Source organism: Ochotona princeps, chromosome 9 (assembly GCF_030435755.1).
Source record: "Ochotona princeps isolate mOchPri1 chromosome 9, mOchPri1.hap1, whole genome shotgun sequence".
Classification (NCBI taxonomy): domain Eukaryota; kingdom Metazoa; phylum Chordata; class Mammalia; order Lagomorpha; family Ochotonidae; genus Ochotona; species Ochotona princeps.
Window position 1 is genome coordinate 40,587,794 of NC_080840.1, and position 17,731 is coordinate 40,605,524.

The following is a 17,731-nucleotide window of genomic DNA, read 5'->3' on the forward strand; positions in this document are numbered from 1 at the left end:
CAACTTTAAGTAATTTCCAACACTTGGGGCATGTATGTGGTGCAGCATATTAAGCTGTCACATGCTTATTCACTACACAAAGAATGAAGGTAGGTTAATTAAAGAGTTTTAGCCTTACGAGATGGCATCTTCACAAAGTTCAAGACATGCACTCTATCCGTGAATGGACACTACTAAAGGCTGTGTAAAACAAAGCACTAGGATGGACTTTCGCCACAGCAGTCAGATGACACTTGAGATGCCTGGACTAGATCTCAGAGTGCTAGGTTTCAACGCTCTACTCCACTTCCCATTTGACTGACTGCTAAGCCCACAGTATTTGGATGCTGCCACCCACATGGGAGACTCCGGTAGAGGTCTAGCAGCTCCCAAGGTTTCGACCTACCCAGTCGCAGCTTTAGGAGCACTCTGAGTGTACTGGAGGACGGAAGCTGAATCCCTCTATCTCAGCCTCTCAAATATTTTTCAAAAATCAAAAAAGCAATAATATACCATAAGTAAGTTTCCTAAGTGTTTTAACACCAACTCATGTAATTTCATAACACAAAAGAATAGAGGCAAGACAGAAAGCATTATTTTTATCATATAAATGAAAATAAATTCTTTGTTCTACATTTTCCATGTAATACAGCAACACTTTAATCTTACTAAAAAATCTTATGCCATGGAGTAATTATTAATTCACATTATCAAAAGTAACAAACTACAACAGACAGAACCCACAAGTGGAAGACTGAGACCCCAGAAAAACCCTTTTGAAACAAAAATGCTGCATCATTCCATTTACTGAAAAAAAAAATCTATTACTTTTGCTAATGATCCACAGAAAATTTATATAACTCTTTCAAAAAGAACTGTCATTGTCATTATCATAACAATGCTTGAGCATTAAAGTAAGTGATAGGATTTAAACAATCAAATTTCCATCAATGAGTCCATGAGTCTACAGTAAACTCAAATGGCAAACACTACCCAAACTGAGCAAGCAAAATGCTTGTAAAAGCTTGCTGAACTCTAATGTAGTTACCCTGCAGGCTGCATTTAACACAGCTTCACCACTGGTCCAGTAAGTTGAGTAGGACACAGGCAGGCTACAGACAGTATTTCAAAGCATGGCTTCACCACAGTCTTTGTTCAAATGACTAGCATATTTCAAGAAAATTACTTTGAAATTATTTTCAAATTGGTAGAACACATTCAGAAACTTTTAAACATACAAAGGATTATTTCATGTTAATTGTACTGCTCATCAAAACTATAATTATTGCCAAATTGCAAGAGTAAAATTAGTTTTATTAATAGTATACTTTAACATGCTAAATGCTCTGTCAACAAAAAAATTTCAAAAACAGTCTTACCTTATATTTAATTACTTATCTTTCTAAGTGCTTAGCACAAACATTACTTTTGATGATATCTTTATTTAACAGGTAAAACTTGATCACTCACTTACACACCAGAAATTGCAACAACTATGAAGACTCCATCTATGGAGGATCAGCGCAGCGCCGGCCGTTGTGGTCACTTGGGGAGTGAATCATCGGATGGAAGATCTTCCTCTCTGTCTCTCCTCCTCTCTGTATATCTGACTTTCCAATAAAAATAAATAAATCTTAAAAAAAAAAAAAAAAAAAAAAGAAAAAGAAACAGAACTAGAGGGCCAGTGCGGTGACATAACAGACTAATCAATGATCTGCAGTGCAGACATCCCATATGGCTAGTTTGAGCCCTGGCTGCTCTACTTCTGATCCAGCAGCCTGTTAACGGAGGCCAGCCTAAGGCCGTGGAACCCTGCCCCCATGTAGGAGACCCCAAGGAGACTCCTGGCTCCCAGCTTTGGACAAGTTCAGCTATGACCATAGCAGCTGTCCGGGGAATGAACCAGGTAATGGGAGACTTTCTCTCTCTATTTCAAGTAAAACATATAAATCTTTAAAAAAGGGAGAGAGAGAGAGATTTGAAATTTGGCTTGTGACATCTTCTAGAAACTATAAAAAATATGAAAAATTAAACTATTAAGGAAAATTATTCTAGTTTTCTTATTTGGCTATTATAGCTTTATTCACTATCTCTACAGGAAAACTTCATGAATTTTTATCAACCTCAACTCAGAAACTACGTAACGTACTTTGAATCTATACAGGTCATGGTGATGAGTGACAATATTAAAAATGTTAAAATTTAAGTCAGAATCCAACAGAATTTATATCAGGAATATAATCTTATTTATCTGTTAAACTTTAGAACAGAGGTGGATTGTCCAATGAAATCATTTGTCTATACTAAGACAACTGCAGGTGGGATTTGAAATTCAAAAAAATTGTTTTAGTCTAGGGCCCAGTGCAATAGCCTAGCAGCTAAATTCCGTGCCTTGAATATGCCGGGATCCCTTATGGGTGCTGGTTCTAATGCTGGCAGCTCTGCTTCCCACCCAGCTCCCTGCTTGTGACCTGGGAAAACATTCGAGGGCGGCCCAAGGTGTTGGGACCTTGCACCCGCGCAGGAAACCCGAAAGAAGTTCCTGGCTCCTGGCTTTGGACTGGTTCAGCTCTAGCCATTGTAGCCACCTGGGGAGTGAATCATCAGATGGATGATCTTCCTCTCTGTCTCTCCTCCTATCTTTATATCTGCCTTTCCAATAATAATAAATAAAACTTTAAACATTTTATTGGTCTAACTTTTAAGTTGGTCTTTTTATATTGCTTATGAATGACATTGTAAATATCCAAATAGCTCTTGACAAGAAAGAAGAAAAAAGTTCACCATCCCTGCCTTAGAAAGGATCATTTATGGAATGGAATACATCAAATTATAATGTCCTATCAAATTTTGTGTTCATTATGAGTTATATTCTAAGAAAAAATACTCCATTAAATTTAAATTTCAAAATGTATTTATGGTCCCACCACAATGATTCAGTGGCTAAATCCTCACCTTGTACCCACCAGGATCCCCTAAGGGCATCAGTTCATGTCCCACCTGCTTCATTTCCCTTCCAGCTCCCAGCTTGTAGCCTGGGAAAGCAGTAGAGCATGGCCCAAAGCCTTGGGATCCTGCAACTGCGTATGAATCCTGTAAGAGGCTCCAGGCTCCTGGCTTCAGATCGTCTTATTTCTGTCCATTGCGGCCACTTGGGGAGTGAATCATCTGATGGAAGATCTTCCTCTCTGTCTTTCCTCTTCTCTGTCCTCCTCTCTGTAGATCTGCCTTTCCAATAAAAGTAAATAAATCTTTTTTTTTAATAAAGAAAATCCTAAAATCAGCTAGTCTATGCTGCCATACGTGGAACAAACCACAACTCATTCAAGATCACAACGACAGAGTCTATAGTGTTAACATTGTGCATGAGTTTCTTTTCATCACATCATAAAATGAAAGTTACAAAAAGTGGTATTTTCTGACTTATATGTCTTGTTTTATCTATGGTATATTAAACAACAACAAAACCCTCATAGTAATAAAATAAGGCAGAAATTATGGAATATCTCCTAAAGCTTATAGATAGAACCATTAATCTGAGTCAGTGCAGTGAGGTAGTTGGTCCTGGATTGTGATTGCACTTTAACATTTCAAGGTAAAGAACACAAAAAGACAAGCAGGACATAGCCAAAATACAAAAGTAGGAATGCCTTAAAGTCAAATGAAGTCTATCATAATTAGATCTAAAACAATTTTGCAATGGCAAATGGAATACAAGCAATGGAAACATGCTTCAAAAACCAGGCACTTTAGCAGGGAGCTGGATCAGAAGTGGAGCAGGCAGGACTCTAAGCCACACTCAACTGAGAAGCCACTGTTGTAGATGGTGGCTAAACCTAATACACTACAATGCCAGCCCCAATTTTTGATTAACACCTAGAAAAGGGCTAAAACTACCGAAAAACTCCTTAAATTTCACATACAGTAGGCAAACTAAAATTGGAAATTCACAAAGGGATAAAAAAGCAGGCCAAAAGCAACGCCACTCTCCTCAACCAAATGCCAGGGTTAAACAATAGGAATAAGCACTGCCTCTTGTGCATTGTGAAAACAAGAAAAGACCATCAAAAAACATTCAGGAAACCAAGGAAGACCAGAGTTACAGGAACGTGGAAGCAAAGGCCAAATCCATAAACCAAATAACTCAATAAATTTATTATCTATTCAAAACAAAAATAATTTTCAAGTAAAACAATAGTGAATGATAGCAAATAATCACACTATGCTCAATGCAACTAACATACAGAAAGACAGCCTCTGTCTGAAGGCATGTGCACACCTGAGGCGTGTGCACATCTACCGAAAGTAGATGTGTTTTAGAGGAACAAAACTGATCTCAAGGTCGACATTTTTTTGTAATCTGTGTTAATTGTTGTGTCCATATAAAGTGTGGCTTTTTTTTTTTCCTTCTTTTTTCCCTCCTGTTGGAAAGCCTACAGGAGATGAATTTTCATGTAGTAACAGTGAGCACACACGGGTGAACATCTTTATTCCAACTGATATCTCAGAATTTGTGTAACATCCCAAGGAAAAGGCTCTTAGTTAACTGGAAAGATTCCTTGCAGCAAACTGAAAGGACCTTAGCTTCTGCCTTCTAGGAAAGAAATTTAAATAGCTGTTAACTTTGTCCCTTTGTTCCTCCAACATACTGTCTCAGAGATTTAAGACAGAGATGTGTTTCTCCATTCCTCTTTCAGTCATCATCCTCTTTGGCACAAGCTTTCTAGCACATTCAGTACATTTCTACATTAGTCTCATGGAGGAGAGAGGTTTCCAGCATCACTTTAATCTACTTTTTCTGAAACCAGAAACCTCATCTTTCAAACACTCCCTTCTACCAGCCTCATTCCCTTGGTATATTCCTTTTCAGTCACTCACCATCTTATCAACTTTTACTAATTTCTGTAGCAAGATGATGTTCAGACCTACTCCCAGCATCAACAGTATCCTGCATACTACTTTGAATCACCTGTCCAAAATACTAATTTCAGTGTAAGAAAGAAGCTTCAGAAATGAGATAATTCCATCTACCTGGGCTCAAAGGACACTCAAATTTAAACACATCAATGCTAATTTTACCAGGTTTGTTCTAAACATTATTTCAGTATTTTGTTGAAGTGAGAATAACTACTTAGCAATCATTTTCTAGGGGCCAGCACTGTGGTACAAGCAAGTTAAGCTGCCATTTAACTTAGGTGCTGGATTGAGTCTTTGTTGCTCAACCTCTGATCCAGTTCCCTTGCTGGCATGCTTGGGAAAACAGTAGAAGTGCTTGGGTCCCTGAACTCACATGGGAGACTGGGCAGAGTTCCAGGCTCCAGGTCTCAACCTGGCCAACCGCTGACCACTGTCATCACCAGAGAAGTGAACCAGCAAATGACGATGGATATCTCTCTGTCTCCTAGCAGATGAAGGTATATCTCTCTGTAACTCTTTCAAACAAATAAATAAACCGCATAAAATACCATTTTCCAAAGGAGGCCAAGGTTATGGTATATGTATACTTATATCCATTTTCTATACTGCTATTAACAAAGTACTCAAACTTCATCGCATAAGCCCACACAGCCTTAGGCTTCTTAGGTCAGAAGTTTCATACATGTCTCAGAAGGCAAAGACCATGGTGTCCACAAGGCTTCTACTTTCAGAAATCTCTAACAAAGAACATGCATCCCTATACTGTGGTGTCCAAAGAACATGCATCCCTACACTGTGGTGTCCAGTGTCTATCCACTTTCTTGAGTTTACGGCCTTCCTTTCCAATGTAAAGGTATTAATGGAGGGCCGACTCCCTTCCACACTCCCACTTTCCGGGGTTGCTCACTCTGCCTCAGTCTTCCATTTTTAGGACCCTTGTGATTACACTGGGCTTTTCAGGATAATCCAGGATGACCTTCCTATCTTGAAGTAAGCTGATTTGCCAACTTGCTCATCAGCAAACACAGTTTTCCTTTGCTATATAAGGTTACAGTTCCAGCCATTAGAAAACAGTCCTCTGAGAATCCTTATTTACCTACTACACTACTCCAATTTTACTCACCTTTTACTCTTCAGCAGAATGTTGCTCCACAGGAAATGAAACAATCCATTCCTGACTATGTACATTTGTAGCCTAAATCCATCTCCACTCTTCCACGTATCATCCAGTATACAGGCAAAAGAAATGCTCTTGCTATTCCTTAACAAAACCTGACATAATTTTCCCTTAAAACTTATGCATGCAGAGTCTAAGGCTCTCTGACATTTAATATGATTATAAGTAAGAACCCTAAAAGACCCTGAAACTCAATTATAAGTATTAAATGAAACACTGCAGAAAATAAAACTACCACCTTTTGTATGGTACCTATCAAACAATTATTCTGTGTGGTTTGAAATTAAAAAAAAAAAAATTCACCAATTCCTAATCCTTGAGCCTAGTTTCACTAAACGTTTTCAGCATTTGTAATATACCACTGGGAGCAATTAAACAAGGACTCTTTCCTAATTTCTGACCTTACTTTTTGGATAGTAGAATGTTGACACACAGACTCATTTTGACTGATTGCATAAATCCAGTTCAGAATTGAGTAATGCCCATTATAAGATGGTCCATACCTCTTTTAGCTGTTGGCCCCCACCAGGACATAGTTAGCTGTTTCATAACTGCCAAAGCTTTAATGCAATAGTATTCCACACTGGTCTCAAGAGAAAGTATATTTTAAAGAGAGATTCCCTGAAGGTGAATACTTTTGGGATATCAATGAAAAAAGAACAGGAAGATAGGAAAGCCATAAAAAAAAATTAACAACATGTAAGAGTAAAAACTGATCTTAGTAATGCTCCCTAGAACAGAAGGAACTAAAGGTCACTAAAGAAACAAGCACACAGTGACCTTTATTAAGACGCTTTGAGGCACCAGCGAGAAAAAGAATCAAATCTTCTATGAGATCTGAACTCAAAGCCTTACCTTACCATTAAACAATAAGCTTTACCTTGGGCTATCAGTTTATTTCACCTTGAAGCATCAAATTTTAAAAAAAATGTACATATCCAAATTTAGTAAAATATTTTTTAATCTAGCACCATTTAAAGTAAAAGAAATTAATATTAGATAACTGAAAAACACATTTAAAGCTCCAAAGTTTAAAAGCAAATTAATAAAAGTCTTGCTTTTGCATTAGTTCCACAGTCTTGGCGAAGACCCAGTGTAACTCAATCATTTCTTGATGACTCAGTCACTATGAAGAACATTAATGGAAATTGAATACAATGAACACCTCAGGGGTCAGCAGACACAGTATAAATTAACAACTATGCCTTGGTCTCTCACTGTAACATTCTCTCATTTCTTTTAGTGAAACCATGATTCAAGTCATTTGTTTCATTTTATAGACATAAACGTTTCTGGGCCTGATATGGTTCCAGAGCCTATTTCTGATTGTACTATTATTATTCCTGGCTCTTTTTTCCATCTTATTCCTTACTAGCTGCCTACCAAACAGAGATGCGAGATAAGATAGGTCCTAAGTCCGACCTCTACTTAAATGATTAAATATTTTTTAAGATTTATTTTTATTGAAAAGGCACAATTACAGAAAGAAGGAAAGACAAAGATCTTCTCCATCTGCTGGTTCACTCCCTAAATGGCTGCAATGATCAGAGCTGAGCTGAACCAAAGCCATGAGCCAAGAGCCAGGAACTTTTCCCAGGCCTCCCACATGAATACAGGTCCCAAGGCCGTGGACCATTTTTCCCTGTTGTCTCAGACCACAAGCAGGAGCTGCGTTAAAAATGAAGCATTTTGTCGGGCCCGGCGGCGTGGCCTAGTGGCTAAAGTCCTTGCCTTGAACGCCCCGGGATCCCATATGGACGCCGGTTCTAATCCCGGCAGCTCCACTTCCCATCCAGCTCCCTACTTGTGGCCTGGGAAAGCAGTCAAGGACGGCCCAATGCATTGGGACCCTGCACCCATGTGGGAGACCTGGAAGAGGTTCCAGGTTCCCGGCTTCGGATCGGCGCGCATCGGCCCATTTCGGCTCACTTGGGGAGTGAATCATCGGACAGAAGATCTTCCTCTCTCCCTCTCCTCCTCTCTGTATATCTGGCTGTAATAAAATGAATAAATCCTTAAAAAAAAAAATGAAGCAGTAGGGACATGAACTGGCACCCATAAGGGATGCCAACACTCGGGGATGAAGAATTAGCCAATGGAACCATTGTGTTGGCCCCTATAAATGGTTATTGCTATTGGATGAGGGCCCTCACCCTCTGCATAGTAACTGATCTCATAATCTCTAAAAACTAGACCATGATTTATAATATCAGCTTTATTGTTAGTATAACATTAATAAAGCACTTATCCTATGTATTACGCTTTAGAATACTTTAAGCATGTTAACTCACTAAAAGTCTTCAGCTTTCCATTTAAGAGTATTATTTTTAGAGATGAGAAACTAAGGAAGAGGAATAAATAACTTTAGGAGACAAAATAGGCATTGAGTTCCAATCAAATCCCATGTGCGCCAGGGAATCCAATACCATTATTTACCAAAACAGAATACAGACTCAAGAAAATGAAGTAACCCCCCCTAAAAAGTGCAATATTTGCCTTTCTATCTGGCAAGATGAAAAATTAAACAGAAATGTTCAGCACCAATATATTAGGGTCTCATCTTGACTTCACTTTGCCAGGAAGCATAGAAACCATGATTTTTCCTGAAGCAGTAGAGAAAACATCATTCATATATTGCAGTCTATGTTAAAGGTGCCCCTTGACCTGTGGACTGCAACGTCCACTAAACACGATTATTGTGAACTGTATTCACTTTATTAACTACTATCTAAAGGCTAATAAATCAGTCATTATTAAATACACAATGATAACTGAACAAGTGTTTGACAACAACAAAAAGCTTACTGTTTGTTATAAACAATGAAGCAGTTCAACTACATTAAGGCCACAGTGATTGGAGCCAAATCAATTATATGAGTGGTTACAACAGATATTTGTATTATTATATAAACACAGAAATACTTAAATCTTTCATTTCCAATCTCTCTGGTTTGCACATGAATAAAGGTTAAAGGGATGGTATTCCCATGAGGCAAATAAAAAGAGAAACTTGGCTGCAATGCTGGCATCCTATGAAACCAGCGATGAATGATGTGCTGGCTGCTTTACTTCTGGTCCAATTTCCTGCTAATGTGCCTGGAAAGCAGCAGAAAATGCTCCAAGTATTTGAGCCTCTGTCACCTACAGGGGGCACCTGGATGCAGTTCGTGGCTCCTGGCTTCAACCTGAGCCAAAGCTGGCAGTGAAAACCTGTCTCCTTTTCTCTCTCTCTGTAACCTTTCCCCAATAATTAAACAAATCTTACACAGAGAAAGAGAAAAATAAAATCAAAGTTCAGATCGCTACATTTCTATATTTGAAGGGGAAAAGTGGTTTAAAAATAGAGTAACGCTTTTAGAATGAGGCTACAGTTCAAGTTACAGCATTACACACCACTGCTATGTTTTTCTTAAAACCAAAATGGTAACAACCACCTTATGTATTCCAACTTAACAAGAGTATAAAGTCTGACTGGAAATTTTAAAATCTACTCTCCTCAAGTGACTATAATGAAAACAAGAGAACTGAAAATAATAAGTTACAGAATAGAATAAATTATGCTTCTAATATTGTAAAACATACTGTTTTATATGTTTGTTTTATGAACTACATTTCTCAGCTTCAGGCCTAGTAAAGAAGAACTACACATATACAAGCATACACAATCAGAACAAAAATTCTACACTATTTGTTTTTCAGCTGTGACAGACATGTAGAGACAGATGCATCCACTAGTACACCTGGACCTGCCATGACCAACCCCCACGAATCAAACCAGACCTGAGCACAACCTTGGTCACTAAAGCTCCACTTTTTAATAGACAAGATTCCAAGTCACAGAAAACACAATCTCACATTTCCACACTTCTACCATCAAATCTATTTACCTCCAATGTCAGTAAGGACTATATAGATGGATTTGGGGGGAGGGGCTGATGCACTGGCTGAAATGGTTAATCCTCCACCTCCAACAATCAGCATCCCATATGGGCGCCAGTTTGTATCTCAGCTACTCCACTTCCCATCTAGCTTCCTGTTTATGGCCTGGGAAAACAGCGGAGGATGGCCCAAGGCCTTGGGACCTGCATTTGAATGGGAGACTCAGAAGACGCTCCTGGCTCCTGGCTTTGGATCATCTCAGCTCTGGCCATTGCAGCCATTTAGGAAGTGAACGAGCTGATGGAACATCTTTTTCTCTGCCTTTCCTTCTTTCGGAAAATCTGTCTGTCCAATAAAAATAAAGAAATCTTAAAACTGAAAAAAGAAAAGGCAAGCTGAATTTTTCCAACCGGTGTCTTCATTAAGATTCCTCAAAACTAAAGGAGTCTAACTGCCCACTGGGTGGTAACGTCCCTGCTCATCTGTTTCTTTTCTTCTTTTTCCATACTTTCCTAGTATTTCTAACATAAATTCCTACTGCTATTTATGAGTGAAAAGCAAAAGCATATGACTTTTTAGTTACGTTTAATGCATAGTGAGGTGCAAGTGATCAAAAGGCAATCCTAAGAGAAATGGGTCAGAACAAACCAGATTTTACAAATCTAAATCATAAGGATTCGGACAGCACAACCACAGACTACAAACAGAAGCTATACACAGCAAACCCCCAACATTAATCTTTAGACGCATCAGGAAAAAAAGTCAAGACACATATTTACGACAAAATGCTTTTAAAATAACAAAAATAAAGCATCCTATTATAACACACTATCTATTGAGAGAGAAATCTTACATGTCCTGTTAGAAAAGACCTAACAGACCAGCTCCAGAAACGAAGTAGCCATTCAGAGCCTACAGGACACTCAGTACTATAGAACCCCTAGTCTGAAGGACTCAAAGAACATGCATTACTTACTTACCTATCTCCCCTGGCACTTTATTCATTTGATATTCACTAAGATCCTGACTATTCACAACCTGTCATTTGCTTATTGTTCTAAAGAATTCTGATATTCTAAAGATGCATGATTATGCTGTTTTATGCATGAAAGTCTCAAAGAATTCCAGGAAACTGCTGAAAACCAGGACCCTAATAAACCCTGAAAAGCAAGTGTGGATTAGAGAGGCCTGCCAAAAGGTTTTAGCTTCATTTATTTCAGTAGTTTAATCTAATCTTTGAACATACATTAATTTCATATCACAAAAATTAAGGGCCACATAAGACATGCTGCATTATAGGCTGTGGCACTTTCTTCCTGATAACACACAGAGATCTCATCTCTTGAACAGGTTTTCTGTGCTAACTACTCCTACCATAGACCACAGCCCCAGAGACCAACAAATATTACTTTGAAGTACTGAGTTGCAGAAATCTACGCAGAATATATCCTGCAGAGAACTCAGTCACAGAAGCTGGTTCTCATTACCACCGCCATCTCCACACTTTCGATTCAAATGTCAACTATAGATTCTAGAAAGTGTCTTTCCATACACTCATTCTTCCCTCCAATAGCTTAACCATAATCATCAACCTGGAAAAATGTATCAAGAAACACATACCGGGGTTCAGAAGGCAGCACTCCAGGATGGTGCTTTCGTATGCTTACTACTTTGAAATGAAGAACAACATTAGAGACCTCAAAAGCACAATACTGTTCTGATCTGCTCCTGGCCAGCTGTCTGCAGTTCCCTGTTCTTCCCCAAGGCAGGCTACAAAAATTAGAATTCTTCTTCCCCAAGGTGAGTCACTGAATCTTGTGTTCCCTTCCTAGCAACACAACCTAGATACATGACTCTAACCTGCTTCCACCTTTCTGTGTAACAGCTAGTCAAAAAAAAAAAAAAAAATTTCACTGATCCACCTTGTCTGAAAGCAGGGTCCAGAAGCGCCCTACCCTGTATTCAGATGGCATGCCACACTGTGAGGCCAAGAAGAATCTGACCAAACACAAGATGTCTCTCTCTTTCTTCCTGTCATTCTTCCAAATACTTAAATCATTAAAAAAAAAACCAAAAACAAATATCAGAATGCCAATTTTAGACATTTTTATACACAATATCTAGAATTCAATTATGCATCAAGAAAATTTATCATCAAGAAAACTTATCACTTTTCAATAAATTTATCATAACTACCTAATAACTACAAAATGGAACAATATGACACCAGATAACAAGAAAATCTCGTGCATTAAAAACATATTCAATTAACTCGTACAAGCAATCATGTCTTGAGAATCTAATGCTGAAATCAAACACAACTCAGATGCCAATGAAAGCAGCAGTTTTCCAGGAATCATCTTCACACTCAATCATCCCTGTTTTCTAAGGAACAATAAAACATGCTCTTTGCCTTCAAATGTCATACAATCCAATGATAAATTCTAGAGTAAGCAAAAACAAATTCTGAAAAAGTACCAACCCAAGGTTAAACAGAATCCATTCCAATACTGACAGGGAAGCTAGAAAGGGGGAATTCTTGAAGGAAACATAATACACAACAAGCCAGCCTCTTGGGTTTCAATGCCAGGGAAGGGAGAAGGAAAAAAATTCAAAGAAATGAAAAACCAGAAAGCATTGCATATAACTTAGGTTTACATCCCTCCTGGAGATGCTAAAACAGGAAGAATGTAAACTTAACTCTGACTAAAACAAAAAGTAAATTTTTAAAGGGGCATTAAGGCCAAATAATACAGAAAGAAAATAATGGGGAACTTGGACTTTATTCCAGAGCCAATCAGCAAGCACACAGCAACTGCACAGCAGTGAACACCACAGACTTGCAAAGAACACATGCTTAGCATTCAGATCTCAGCTCTTACAGCCCACTAGCAGCTTCAGACTCATGAAACTGCAATTTCTTCATTGGTAAAGCAGTGATAACAGTACATAACAATGTTAAACTATGAAGACACAATGAGGGGCTCGTGCCATGGTGTAACTGGTTAAGCCTCTCACCATGGCACTGTTACCCCATATGTCCTTCAGTTCCCATTCTGGCTATTCCACTTCTAATCCCAGCTACTAGTCTGGAAAAGCAGCGGAGGATAGCCCAAGTCCTTGGGCCTTTATATCCAGTCATTTGGGAAGTCAATCAGTGAATGGAAGATCTTTCTCACTCTCGCTCACTCTCACTGCAGCTCTCCTCCTCTATCCATAACTGTAACTTTCAAGTGCAAAATAAGTTTTTTAAAAAAAGAAAACAAGACCAAAGCACTTAGAAGAATGGTGGACACAGGAAGTACCCAATAAGTGTCCTGAGGTTTCCTTGTATTCTGTCACCAGTCAAGGAACATGATGAGGACTGTATTTCCTTTAAGACAATTAATAGCAATCACTAACAATGAATAGATAGCAAAATCTAAAATAGAGATGTGTCTGATTGTAAACACAGCTGCTGGAGAGATAGAAAGGAGACAGAATCAGGAACACTTGTGTCCTCACTGGAGTGCCAGGTTCTGAGTCCCAGCTTTGCTGCTACCATACAACCCAGTACGACATGGGTGACGGGTTTCTATCGCCCACACAGGAGACCTGGAATGAGTCCCACTTCTAGCTTCGGCTGGCTCAGCCTTAGACATCACAAGCATCTGAAGAGTTTGCCTTTCAAATACATAAATCTGTAATTTCTACAATTGCTAAGGTCACTAATATAAAAAAGGAGATAAAAAAATAAATTAGCAAAAATAAAACATTTAAATTTCAGATTTACTGATTCAAAAAAACCAAGTGATACCCAGGGGTTGATGTGTTTACCCAGGAGTACAAAACGAAGGTTAAGAAAAAAAATGAAGTCAAATAGCTTCCACAGAGAGGGAGCAAGCACTCGAAAGGGTGTGTCTCCCTGGGAATCCCCAGAGGTGAGAACACAGCTTAAACAGGAACATGTGAACTAACACCTAAACTTAAGACAGTGAGAGAATGAATAAGGGCTGCCAAGAAGGACCAGCTGGCTTGCACAGAATCACAGAAAAGACACTTTTTCAAAGTACTTCACAATCTACAGCTCCTGGAAAGCTCCTTGTATCATTAGACTTGACTTATAGTACTAATAAGTGATTATTATAAAAGGTCTAGAGAGCTTACAGGTAACTGAAAAATGTTGATTACTCCATCTCAACCCCCAGCAGGACACAACTAACACAGGATAATAATTAGAACTGGGTACTTCTTAAGTATCTCAAAGAACTGTAACTTTTAAAATTTGATTTTTCTTTACACCCATCCACTTTTTTTTTCACTTTACTGATTACCCATTCTCTGAAAACAGTTTCCAATCCCCCTCTGCTTATTTTAAGAATCAAGGTTCACGTTATTCTTCCCTCTCTTCGATCTTAGATAGCTTCCCCTTAGAACCAGACTACCAGAAAACAGATCCTTTATGTAATTTCCTAACAGCTGTTTAACACAAATTGGTTTTTAGATGCCAAACAGCTTTTAAACTACAGAGATCACACCGATGTTATCACATGCAGGACCCAAGTACTTATTTCTAGCTACTCAGGACAGGTCCCCCCAAAAAGGACTTTTTTTTTCAGGTTAAACTGCAAAAATAGACTTCTTATTTCTTCCCATCACCAACAAGCTGCCCATTATTAATTTCTGAGAAAATACACACTCAGAGCATTATAGTCCCATCACCACCCCCACGCCAAAAGAGAGAAAGTCAATAAATCTAAGAGGGGCCAAAACATTTTGTCCCAAAACTCACACCTCCTAACCAAGAAATAACCAAAGGTTAACATAAAACACTCTTAGATCTAAACTCAACTTCACGCTTAACAATTGCCAACACTGTTTGAGTCTTATCCTACGTGTAAGTTTCTAAGTAATCATCTTAACTTCAGTATTTACAATATTTCCTTAAACTACATAGTTGTCACATATGCTGGAAAACTAAAAGAGAATGTTATACCATAATATTATGACTTACTTTAAAGTGCCATGAGATATTTTTAAGAGACTATGAAAATACTGAAAGTGAAACAAGCAAATTCTGGTATTTTTACACTTTTTTCAGGGCTCTCTTTGTATTCTTTTTCGGTATACTAGTATATACGAACTTCAGTTAGATTCCCAATAACAGTATGTAACAAAATGAGGCCATCCATCAAAGCGTTTAATAAGCAGCAATTTATAATGGCACCTAAATTTACAAGGAATGAGCAGTGCATACAGCCACACAATCCTCCATTTTCTTGGTGCACAACATAAGATCAAGCAGCCCTAATATTTTAATTTACACCAAAAATCTCATCTAAAGATACCATCCTGGGCTCGCACTGTTTATCCCTTAGACAATTTACGATGCACATGAGTCTAGACCTGTATTTTATAAGGAACATTTCAAAAAAAGAATAAGATCATTTTCATTGCTGGGAGCCAGGAATGCAAGGGTTCTTTGATTAAGCATACCTGAGTTTAATCAAGAATCACCACTGAAAAAGCACTGGGATCCTGGGCAGCTTTAATAAATTTCTCAGGGACTCTGCTTAGTAATCTACAGTATGGGGAGAACACCACATAGATTGTTAGAAGAAAAATACCAAGAACATATGATTAGCAAGAAAGTAACTAGGAAGTCATGGATAATTTTTATTTCCTCTAAGTACAGCTCCCAAATAACAAAACGCTACACATTTTATCCTGGTTGCAAGTTTTATCTTGTTTAGAATCAGGCTGCTAATTGTGGTTATCTCAGTTCTGTTTTCCCTGGAAGCTAGCACCATGATGAACACATAGCACATTTATAATAAACACAAGCCAGTGATGAAATCAACAAAGAAGTCAGCTCTTCATCACACAGAACACTTGAAGCCTTTGCTAGCTTCCAGTCTTTCTTAACAGTAAGCAACATAGTATCACTCTTCCACATCCAGCCTATTCTCTGTGATTTACATACCAAAATATCTATTCCATGGCACTTTTTTCCCCTTAGGCTGAAACACAAACTTCTAAATAACTATCCACTTTACCCTCTTCTTCACACCTCTGCCACTTTATGTTTAAGAATTAAATGTTTTTATGGACTTTATGGAATTTAAATTTACTGTGGAAAACACACTCAAAACACAAAAGTAAACTATTTTAGTAACCTGTTTTATAAGTCATTCGGCTTCATGTAAACTACCATTAAGCTCTGTATAAACATATTACTCAACCTGCTTAGTATGAAACGTTCTGCACGGCCTCGAACATTCTCAAAGTTTCACCACATAACCTTTCAAGATATTGCTTTACAGCCCCTTTTAAACACCTAAAACTGTGCTCCGCAACAAGGAAAACACAGCCTAACAGTTTTCAAGAGAAGTAGGCTCTCTCCGCGACGTATTTATTATTGGCTGACAAGACGATACGGCCCGAGTTTTATTTCTAAAGCATATTCATTATATGCACAGAAAAAGTTCTGATTGGCTAACCAGCACGAGCAAAGATTGGTTAGCCAGAGTCAGCAAGAAGAAACACTGGAGTGGGGGAGGGCAGTAGTCTTGATTGTTTACCTGCTTCATGTTGTCCCCCTGCTTAAAAAGCAGGCAGTACTTTCATAATTAAGAAATGTCAGAGCCTATTGCTAAAAGTAGACTCTCTGCGATGTGTAATGTTAAAAACATAGCTGCAATCTCTCGATTTTAAACAGAGGACTACGAAAACAAAGTTAACACCACAATCTTGGATCTGCAAAACTGCTCCCTCGGTTTCTACTCTGCGGTCCTCCGGACCCCAAGTTTATACCACAGGCAACACATAAGCACAGACAGGAGCGAAGAGGCTTACCCAGAAAGAGTCGGAAAGAAAATGTTAGCGCCTGCACCGATCTCCTGATTGCCTTCCCAGCCCCCAAGGCTTCCCCAAGCCTACGTAGGTTGCATTCTTTACCGTCAAAACCAAAACAACACTAAGTCACCGTGTGGATCTGAAAAGGCCCTGAGGGGCCCAGGGGGCCAGACGACGCCAGCGTCGGGGACTCTGTGGTCGCACAGCCCAGGTCCGAGCTGCTGGACCCAGCAGAGGTCTGGGCGCCCCGATTCCTGAGCCCCTGCGCCCCTGCCTGACCCCGGTCCGCGACCCCCTCTTTGACTCCCTGACTTCTCGGTCCTGACTCCCGACTGAGGACCCTCCAACCTGGCCCTCCGCTGCTCGACTCCGGGGTCCCCCCATCCCTGACCGCCCGGCCCCCCGACCCTGGCACCCCACGGAACCCGCCCGGCACCCCTGGCCCCGCCAGCCCTCACGACCTCGAACCCGTGGGCAGGAGCATTACCTGGGCCAGGGCAGTCGGTCCAGCCCACCGCAGCGACGCGCAGGCCCGGGCTCTCAAGCCCCGGTTAGCTCCGCAGCAGCCGGCCGCCGCCACCACAACAACACCGCCGCGGCGGCCGGGGGGAGGGGCGGGGCCCGGACCGCGGCTGGAGCGCCCGAGCGTCCCGGCCTCCGGCGCCGCCGGCACTGCGCGTGCGCACAGCACCGCGGCCGAGTCCGCCGCCCCGCCAGGACGCCAGTCAACAAGGCCCGGGGACGCCCCCGCCTGGCTCCGCCCCCTCGGGCTAGCCCCGCCCCCGGAGCCAAACAACGCGACGCTTGGAGGGAGGCCGGCGTCCGCCGACTGTGGAGAGAAGATCCCGCGAGATCAGGGTCTTGGCCTCTCCATCTGCGTCCTGGCGTCTGGACTGTGGCAGACAGCTTGGAGAGGTGGTCTTCATCCCGTCCGGGGTTGTCATG

The 17,731-nt window shown here is 40.1% G+C and overlaps 1 protein-coding gene across 3 annotated transcripts in view; it reads right to left on the reverse strand.

The window, feature by feature from the left end:
- The window catches only part of PCMTD1 (protein-L-isoaspartate (D-aspartate) O-methyltransferase domain containing 1), a 63,476-nt gene extending 46,033 nt beyond the window's left edge, over window positions 1-17,443 (reverse strand). For 2 of the 3 annotated variants that reach the window (XM_058668624.1, XM_012925626.2), the window contains exon 1: window positions 17,274-17,443. The gene's annotated coding sequence lies outside the window, so the exon portion shown is untranslated. The remainder of the gene's footprint in view (window positions 1-17,273) is intronic. The other variant, XM_004580602.4, reaches the window with a different exon arrangement.
- Between the last annotated feature and the right edge of the window lie 288 nt (window positions 17,444-17,731).